This window comes from Macrobrachium nipponense, chromosome 7 (assembly GCF_015104395.2).
Source record: "Macrobrachium nipponense isolate FS-2020 chromosome 7, ASM1510439v2, whole genome shotgun sequence".
In the NCBI taxonomy this organism is placed as follows: Eukaryota; Metazoa; Arthropoda; class Malacostraca; order Decapoda; family Palaemonidae; genus Macrobrachium; species Macrobrachium nipponense.
The window spans coordinates 98,776,143-98,786,611 of record NC_061109.1 but is presented as its reverse complement, the minus strand read 5'-3'; the positions used below and the strand labels follow the sequence as shown (position 1 = coordinate 98,786,611).

The 10,469-nt window shown below is 37.0% G+C and overlaps 1 protein-coding gene across 4 annotated transcripts in view; it reads right to left on the bottom strand.

The window, feature by feature from the left end:
• Positions 1-10,469, bottom strand: part of LOC135217787 (parapinopsin-like) — a 472,093-nt gene that overhangs the window by 86,982 nt on the left and 374,642 nt on the right. The gene's annotated exons all lie outside the window — the stretch shown is intronic.

The following is a 10,469-nucleotide window of genomic DNA, read 5'->3' as shown; positions in this document are numbered from 1 at the left end:
TGGCCGATGATAGTACAAGCCAGACATTGGTGCACAAAATAACAAACAAAAATGCAGGAGTTAGCCCTTTTCGAGGCATTGTTGATGCGTTCTTTCACAACCAATGCAAATTTTTATTGAGGGGGTGAATAACTATTTAAATGCCAAGGGAATTAAGGATGATACAGAGGTGTTTACAGAGGCAAAATCCTTGTTAGATTTCAATAAAGTGGATTTGTCATTTAGATGCCGTAGTTTTCAGTACACAAAATGTCGGTCATGGACCGAATTACAAGCATTTTTAAGAGCGGCTTATGGCTCAAAAGAACACGGTGATATGGTAAGCGATTTAATAGGGTTGTACAAAATTAGAAAAGGCACTACAAGCCTTACTGAGCATAGCTCAAAACATTTTGAGTCAGCGGGAGAATGGATACAGAAATTAAAAAATTCCAAATGGGTAAATGGGAATAATGTCTCACTCGACAATTTACATAAATTGATGCATTTCGCATTGCTTCTACACAATGTCCCAGATGCAATCGTAGACAGTTTTGATGAAAAGATTGAACCTACATCAGACAAGGAATTAATTTATGCCCAAATTCAGAAACATATGTCCAAATGTCCCATGGTGGATAGTACATTTTTTTAATGGGACCGGTCCAAGAAATACGATGCAAAGAGACTTAAATTTTCCTTCTCCCCGTTTGTTTGCAAAACTGGGATATAAGAGAGAATCGATCAAACAAAGGCAACAGCAGTTGCGTTGCTACAATTGTAATAAGCCAGGGCACACAAAGAAAGTATGTAGAGTCAAATATTGTGGAATGTGTAAAAGTGAGGATCACTGTTGGCAGGCTTGTCCATCTCAGATACGGAGAGATGCGAGACCTACACCTCAGAAATTTGGGAGTTATAATACAAGAACTTCCCAGGCTGGTCACTTAAAAGGGCACAGGGATCAGCAAAATTTTTGGAAAGCCGATCAACAAAAAGGGGTACAGATGATTTGTATGTGCCATTGTGGTCTCGAGGGGGACGCCCCAGAGCCCAGGCCGATAGTATATGGAACAATGGAGGATGTGGATATCCCAATTTTCATAGACACCGGCACGTCTGTGAATTTAATGGACCATAATCTGTATCAATCCATGTTTTCCACATTACCCTTTGAAACCCTTAGTGGAGACAGTGTGTGATGTGCAAGCCCATAGATTAAACACCCTGGGTTTTGTTAGAATACGATTTACTTTGGGTGATAGAGTGGTAATAGAACCATTTCTGGTTATAAAGGGGTTGCGTTGGGCGACAGACTTTTGCTGGGCCATCCTGCATGTACAAGACACAAGATATCGGTCCATACAGGTGTTAGTGGTATAACAGTTGGAATACCTGGTGTTTTCATCCCTTATGAGGACACAAGTGAAACTGAGGATATGGGGAATACTGAAAATGGGGGCGCTTTTGGAGGTGCTAATGGTAATGATACCAGGGATATGAAGAGGGGTGATACCAAAACCCACACTGATGATAAGGGGAATAACAGCGGTGATGTCGGTAATGATAAACGGGATATTGAGGGCCACGGTGGTAACAATTTTGGTGGGTTTAACAATGGCGTTATGGGTGGTGATGCTGATACTAATACTGATATTATTACTGATACTAACAATGGGGTCTTGGTAGATGCAATGAGAACCACGGGCGGTGATATTTATGGGATCGTGAAACAGAGAGGTACAAACCAGAACTATAAATGTGTTTTATCAGAGGATGTTATTTTAATGCCAGGTTCAAAGACTATGGTAAAAGTCAAACTGAGGGAAGTGAAAAAGCCCACGGAACTATGCGTAATTGAGGGTAGCGAGAAAGTAAGAGGGGTTATTAGCACTGCATCAGTGAACAGTGTATCAAACACCGGTGTTACATGGGTAGAATTACTGAACTGTAATGATACAGTTAAGAAATACCAGAAGAATACATATGTGGTAGACCTCCAAGATTGGAGTAATGACAGTGGTTCAGTGGCTATAGTCGAGAGGAAAACTGAGTTTTCAAAGGAAGAAATGCAATCAAGAAAGAAAATATTTAGAGAATATTTAGCTAATGCAAAATATAAAGAGCATATAGAAGCAGTAAGCGAGCTATTGGCAGAATTTGGGGACACGGTAGCTTTACGAGGGGATAAACTGGATTGACTAATGTGTTAGAACATAAGGTAAACTTAGAGGAAGGTGCAAAACCCATTTTTATTCCTGCATAGCACATACCTTTCAAAATCAGAGAACAGGTAGAAAAAGAGGTCAGTAAATGGGAGGAGGAAGGAATCATTAGACCTAGTGCATCTCCATACAACTTTCCTCTGTTAGCAGTGCCTAAGAAGGACGGCTCTGTCCGAGTATGCATCAATTTTAGACATTCGAATGAAAAGACAATTCCTGACCGTTACCCAGACGCATGCATACCAGATCTTTTTGTAGAAATTGGGGGACATAATATTTATAGCTCAACTGATCTAGCGCAGGGTTTTTTGCAGGTCCCTCTTAGTGAAAATAGTAAGGAATATACTGCCTTTTCAGTGCCCAAGGGACACTATGAATTTACGCAGATGCCTTTTGGTTTATCGGGTAGTCCGATAACCTTTACGAGGTTAGCACAGTTTTGCACGGGTTATTGGGTAAAAATGTTTTTGTGTACATGGATGATATATTAATTGCAACAGACTAGATCGTGCAACACCTAGAAGTGCTTAAGGAAGTACTTAGGAGACTTAGGTTAGCAGGATTGAAAATTAAGCTAGCTAAGTGTTCCTTTTTGAAGAAACAAATCACATATTTAGGTTATGTCATATCTAAGGAATGGGTTAGAGTAAACGACGATAAAGTCAAAGCAATAGCAGATTTTCGTACCCCGAAATCAAAGAAAGAAATTAAGCCATTCCTTGGGATGGCAGGATTTTTTTCGTAGGTTTGTGAAAGGATTTTCTACCATTGCAGTTCCTCTAACAGATATACTGCGGGAAGACATTCAATTTCATTGGGGAGAACCGCAAGAAGTAAGTTTTAAAAAACTTAAGGATGCATTAATGAATCAACTAGTTCTGAAATTTCCAGATTTCAGCAAACCATTCACATTAGTGACTGATGCCAGTCAGGAGGGTATAGGTGCTTGCCTTAGGCAAAAATTTAATGGGAGGTTCAATCCCATTGCTTTTAATAGTAAGAAATTTAGGACAAAGGGCAGCAATGAAAGATTAATGGCCACCATAGATAAAGAAGCCTTTGCAATAGTATCAAGTTTGGTTCATTTTAAAATGCTACTGATGGGGAATAAAGTAGAAGTCCTTACAGAATACAAACCATTATTTGATCTTTTTAATAAACCCAATTTATCACCCAAAAGAGCTCGGTGGTTCTTAACTATCAGGGACTTCGATGCAAAGCTCAAATATATAAAAGGCAGATTAAATGTAGTCGTGGATGCTCTTAGTAGAAATTTTTATGATACGGAAGGATTTCAAGTTGTGCTAGTTACTAGTGATTCTATGCAATGGGATATAAGTCTCATAGAGCAAACGCAGGATGAGGATGAAATTTTGGCAGACACAAAAGCGTTTCTCAGAGGGGAATCAGTCAGGAAAGATTATAAGTTACTGTTTTCAGGTTTAGAATTAGAAGGTAATCTGTCGGTCAGGAAAATTAAATATAAATTAAGGACTAATGAAAGTAAAGGAGACACGACACAGATCGTAATTCTGAAAGTCCTAATTCCAGTGGCTTTGGATTTTGCAGGTTTTGGTAGTCCACACTTGGGAATAGAAAAAAACCTATAATGAGGTGCGTGCTAACTATATTTGGAAAAATATGAGGAAAGATGTGGAAAATTTTGTGAAAAACTGTACAGTGTGCAAAGCTTGCAAATCCGCAAAGATAACTTCCTGCAAATTAGGGTCATATCTGATACCAAGTAGACCTTGGTATCAGATATGACCCTAGGAAATTTTTGTGAATCTAGGTATGCGAATAAGTACCTGTTTGGTAATTATAGATGAACTAACGAGGATAGCAGAAATTTTTCCACTTAAGCATAAAACAGCCGAAGAAGTAGCTATAGAATTTTTCAATGGTATCATTTGCAGATATGGTTCACTCGAGGTTTTACTGACTGACAATGGCAGAGAATTTGTGAACAAAACTTTAGAATGTTTGGCAGAAGTCATGGAGATACAGAAAGTAACAATTATTTCATACAGACCTGAAGCTAATGGGTTATGTGAACGAGCAAACAGGGAAGTGCTCGAAGCTATCAGGAAGACTGTAGGAGGAAATGATAGAAACTGGGACAGATATATAGATGCTGTTATACATAACATCAGCACTATGGTCAGGGATTCCATTAAAATGTCTCCATTCGAAGCATTGTTTGGTTGCCAAGCACGAGGCACATTTGATCTGTTAACTATACCTCATCATGAAGATACAATCGAAGCATTAATTTCCACAGCAAAGGAAAGACATGCTTGTCTCAGCCGTAATCTTGAGGCTACGACCCGAAAAATGGTGGAAAGAAGCAACGAGAAATCATTAGATGTTAAAATTGCTGTTGGAGACGATGTATTTTTAAAAATCAATGTGAGAAATGAAATAAATTACAAATTAGGCCCAAAATTTGAGGGTCCTTTAGCGTTATTGAGGAAAAGACAGGAAACAGATTTGTAGTCTTAGATGAAAAGACAGGTCGGTCAAAATTAACTCATATCTAAACTGAAAAAGGTTGGTAGTAGTTCCTAATAAGATAACATTGCGCAGTTGCATTTTTTTCAGATTTTGCAAATGGATGACGAAAGGGTGAAAAATATAGGAAATTACTGTTAAGTTGAGAAATATTATAAGAGGTTCGTGGTGATGATGATACCTGGTGGTGATTTGGTGATTCCTGGTTGTATTGATTTATTGGAGCTGATTTTTTGTGGTTATTTTGGTGGCGATTTTTTTTTTTTTTTTTTTTTTTTTTGTGGCTATGATTTTTGGTGGTGATCGTGGTTCTTTTTGATGTTATGGCTCTCTGAGGGTGGCACTAGTGCATTGTGGTTTTATGGGGCCCTATAAAGGTGTTGTATTTTATGAGATTAGACTCACCAGTAGTTATATTTGGCAGTATATAATTATTATGCATAATTCTTGAATTATGGTTTTCTGTGGTTTAATTCCCGACTAGGTGATTATTGGCGTTTTATATACATGTGGCAGTATCATAAATGGGTTACTTTGAGATACATCGGTGGTCAAATGGCTTAGGATTTAGCCTGTGGGGGATATTTTATAATTGGTGTTTTTTTTTTAATAGATGGTTTCGAGGACAATTTTTTGGGTACCCTTGAAGTGACAACGAGGTTGTCCTGAGCATAATTTTTGAGGAATGTGGTTCTAAAGTATCAGTAAAGATTTAGTGAGGATTTATTGTGGATTCCCAGCGAGGATTTAATGGTGGATTTTTGGACCATTTGAAGGAAATATGATTTCTGAGTTTACGAGTCTGACTGGACAAGTCCATAATGCGAACTGAGCACATATTGTATACACAGGTGGCTTAGTGCTGACAATGCTGTGATGAGACCGATTGTTGATATTTTCTTTTGGAGTTGATTACTCAGAGGTTTACACCGTTTTCAGGAATGTCAATGATGATCGATACTGATATGCTGCGGCAGCGATTTGCGTGACGATTCATACTACGTTTTGTAATGGAAAAGCGCTGAATTATTTTTTTTTCTCCTTATACATTTTGTAATGGGAAAAGTTGAATCATCATTATTATTTTTTTTCCCACAAGGGAAACTTGTAATCGAGATTAAGCATTTTTTTATCGTAACTTTAAATAAGATTTCTATTACAGAAAGGAGGCAGTATTTATCTTGGGATACGTAAGATAGAAAGGATATTCAACATTATGTTTGATGGAGGTTAGCTGTATAAACATTACAAGGGTTTTGCTGTATAGACCTTATGGGGTTTTTGATAGTATATTTGTCAGATACGGGATTAATAATGAGTGGTCAGTTAGTGATAATAATTCTCCCAGTAGATAAAGATCATATTTTATTTTAGTGAAGAATTTTAGTCCTTAATAATTGACTATGAGATTGGATATATTAGTTCATGACAAATTCGTGAGTTAAAGCAAGACTTTATTTGTTCTAAGATCATGTAGACTTGTCAAAAAGTCAGTTAGAACCTATTAATGACGAAACACGGACACACGATGACTTTAGAGAATTCCCAACTTCACACGAGGGTGAAAACGAAAACAACTTAGGATCTACAACGCCAGAGGTCGGATCTTCACACGGACGACGATGTTACGGGTCGCCTTTGAATGGACGAGATGTCGTCGATGGATTGTTTCAGGATACATTCTGGGACAAACCAAGAGTCTATAGTACTTCTACGAGGCGGGAGTAATGCACACTAGCATGGGAGTCACAGGATACTTCAAGTCGGCAACAAGGTGGCAGTTACGATTCCTTCATCGGAAGACGTCGAATCTACATTTCAGCAACGAGGGCATTAGGATACACCTACAGGGGTCGCAGATGCTTAATAATGGCTCATGCAGAGTCGTTTCTAGATGGTTCACGCGCTCAGCCGGGATCTACAATTATTCAACAGTAGCCAATGTAGTGTGTGATGGGTGCACAAAAGACAGGTGGCTGAGCCATATTAAAGGCACTAGTAGCAACATATACTATTAAATAGTGGGTTTGATAACCTGAGCTCTTGCCGGTTAGAGACAGATGCAAAATGCTGGATTCCTCGAAGATGCTGAAATGAAAAAAAACAAACAGAAAGCTTACCGGCGCATAATTGGGGTCAGTGACGCATTCCAAAGATCATGAGTTTCGTATGTACCGTGCATACATCTGTGCGTCAATTGGTGAGTGTGTGTTCGTAATGCAAAGAAAATTACATATATCTATTGTATGAGAATCAAAGGGGGACTCACTGAACTTGATTGATAGAGTGTGGAACACGCCACAGAAGGCGTTGCAGGTCCGTCACACAAGGTAACGTAAAGTGAGAAACTTCGAAAAAGTGACAATTACTTGAGTTCTAGAGAAAGGGAAGTGAGGTGCAGCACACATTTTTTATTGATGAACTTTAATGCTATATGGTGCGATATCATGGTCTCTTTATTTCAGATGGATTCGAAGTCACCATATGGGTTTTCTCTAGACTAATTTTTACTTTGATAAACTTTGAATGTTTGGATGATTACGGGAAAAGGGAGTACTTACTTAAATATGATTTTGAGATGAATATGATAGTTTAACGTTTCTTTTTGGATCATGCTTAATTCATTTTATTCCATTTTCGTGTTAGCTAATTTTGGGAAGTAAAAAGTATATTTTTGTAACAGCAAGAGTTTATATTAGCCTAGTTTGAAACTTTGATTTTCAGCTAACTTCAGAGATGACATTCATCATCAAAAGGTAGGCCACATTACCAGTTAGATGTTTTTTTTATTGGATTAAACGAGTGTTATTTGACCTCATTAGAGATTTTTCCTCTAACGAGGTCATATATATATATATATATATTATATATATATATATATATATATATGATTATAATCACTTTAGCACGTGATTCGTTTATCACACATAAATCATCAATGGATACCACGAGTTCCTTCCGATCTTTCTGTGTTCTTTTCCCCATCTTGGAATATGTAGTCACTGACTTTGCAGACGCCCTCACTCAAGCTCATACAAACAATTAACACTTGCGCTTTCTACGTGAATGTCGTGATGAACAAGTGATACCAATATCAATGATAACTAAGTCCTTGTCAAAATTAGAAGACCAACCGTTTGGTGAAATACAACGAACCATTTTGGAAAAAACATATCAGTATTAAGACATTGGAAACTGAAAAGAACTTTGAAGATCTATCGAGAAAAAGACGTCATTTTGAAGTCTCAATACCATCGGATTGGAGAGATTCTCTACGGGAATATTGTTATATGAATATGAGGAAGAAAGTGTATCAGAAGATTAAACGTAAACACGACAAAAAAATGAAACTCCTAATCGAAAGAAGCCCCTGGACTACCAACGCCAATCATGAATGTGTCTTCAATTTATCAAGCAAACATCTGGAAAGTGATGTAACTATAACTGATTCACTTAAGGTAGATTCTCGGATGAGCCTTATTCTTACGAGACGTTTGTTTGGTGGCCGCTGATTGGCTGGTACCGGGAGGTAGGCAGCTCCCAGCCAATCAGCGGCCGCCAAACTAACGTCTCGTAGGCATAGGGATCACCCAAGAATCTACCTTAAGTGAACCAGTTATAGTGCTTTAGGCTATGGTTTAAATTTTGCTGTATCAACTGGAAGTATAAAGGATTATGCAACTTGGAAAAATATAGTGATTTAACTAGTGAAGAGGTGAACATAATTAAGGGAGTGATTTTTATGGAAGTATGAAAAAGTCAGACACCACAAACGTACCCAAAAGATTTATGGATGCCATCAATGAACTGAAAAAAGATAAAAATATACACCCTAGTAATTTTAAACAAAAATTAATATATAGAAAAAATGGAAAGTCTTTTGGGTGATCATAGTACTTATAAAGAATTAAATAAGAACCCGATAGACAGTGTGAATAGTGGTTTCAATAAAAAAGTGAAAAATCTGTTTAAAGGTAACGAAAGCCTTATAAAGTTGTGTGTGACCTCTCCATCGCTACCGTATATGTATGGTACGATAAAAATCCTTAAAACAAACTTTCCTGCCAGACCAATTATCACCTCAGTGGGTTCCACATCTTATAAATTAGCGAAGTATTTAGTGGATATCCTTAACCCATTGGTAGATAACATCTCTAATGCCAATATTAACAATAATGTGGACTTAATAAATAAACTAAATAGTGTACAAGTTAATAGTAAATCGAAACTTGTGAGCTTTGATGTAGTATCACTATTCACAAAGGTACCTATTGATGATCTATTGGAGTTTCTATCGGAATTATTGGAAAACAAACAGCTAGATATTCCATCTTCTAAAAGCACCTTAATTGAAATGATCAAATTATGTGTAAAAGACTAAATTTGAATTCAATGGAAAATTTTACTCTCAAAATTTTGGTATGGCAATGGGAAACCCTCTGTCCCCAGCGCTAAGTAACTTATATATGGAATTTTTTGAAAAGACAATTTTAAACAATATAATTCCACGCAATGTACCTTGGTTTAGGTATGTTGACGACATAATTTGTGTATGGCCAGGGAATGAAGATGTAAATAACTTTTTTGCCAAGTTAAATCAATTGGTACCATCAATTAAATTTACTATGGAAATGGAAAAAGATGGATGCCTACCCTTTTTGGATGTCCTCATACGGAGAAATAATATGAACATCAGTCAAGGAATGTATAAACTTGATCCTTTAATATCAAAAGAAGTTTGTAAACTGTTTAAATTTTAAGGTAGGCAGTAAAGGTGTATGGAACTAGGATTATTATATTCGTAAACACAGTAAGGGGGCAGTAGTGGTAATGAGATGTCCAACCCCGCCTCCCTGACACCTGCCAGGTGTGGACTTGTTGTCTACAAGGTGGGTACCCTAATCGGTAGTATCCCTTAGGGAATTTATTGTAAATTTTAGCCAAATGATTTTTGAAAGCCAATCCTACCTTGACACCTGCCTGTGGGTGGATCTGCAGTCTCAAACGGTTGTGTGTATGTTCGTTCGTCAGTACTGTCTCTGTAGTATATATATACTTGTGACTTCTAATACTATGTATCAGTCCTTTGTCAATGGCTTGAAAATAAAGCCAAAACCGGTCAGGACCTACACCCTGTCTATTATTTTTCACCTGTGAATATGTGTGATATATATATATATATCGTAGTTTGTCTTTCTGCTTAAGTAACATTTGTGTATTTCGTACATTTATTGCAATATTCTTTATCCAGCCAAAGGCTTTTTAAAACGTTCACCCGTTACAGGATTCTTTATCACAGTTCAAGAAAATTTTGGAGAAAAACGGTGAATAGAATATCGAAAGTCAAATAAATTAATTATAAATGTTGGTCGGTGGCGAATGTTTGAAAAAATGTTTGAAGCTCTGTTCAGTTTTTAATTCGACCTATGTCTGTCATTATTATGAGCTCTGATAGTAATTATGGTCATATAATATTAGCAATGAAATGGTAACATAAATAACTTAATGCTTTTAACCATTTATAATGGATACTTATGGCACTGAAGTTTTAAGCGTTATCTAATTGTTATTCACATAACCCAATGAGTGTATGCTTGTTAAACTACTGAATAAAGCTTTTCCAAAATGTCTCACTGAATTCAACACTTGTAAAAAGTCATCTAGGTGTCTGCTTCACGATGCTTACAAAATATAAACCATGGCATCTTATATAGTCTTAACGTAGAAAACATAATATAAACCTTGCCATCTTAC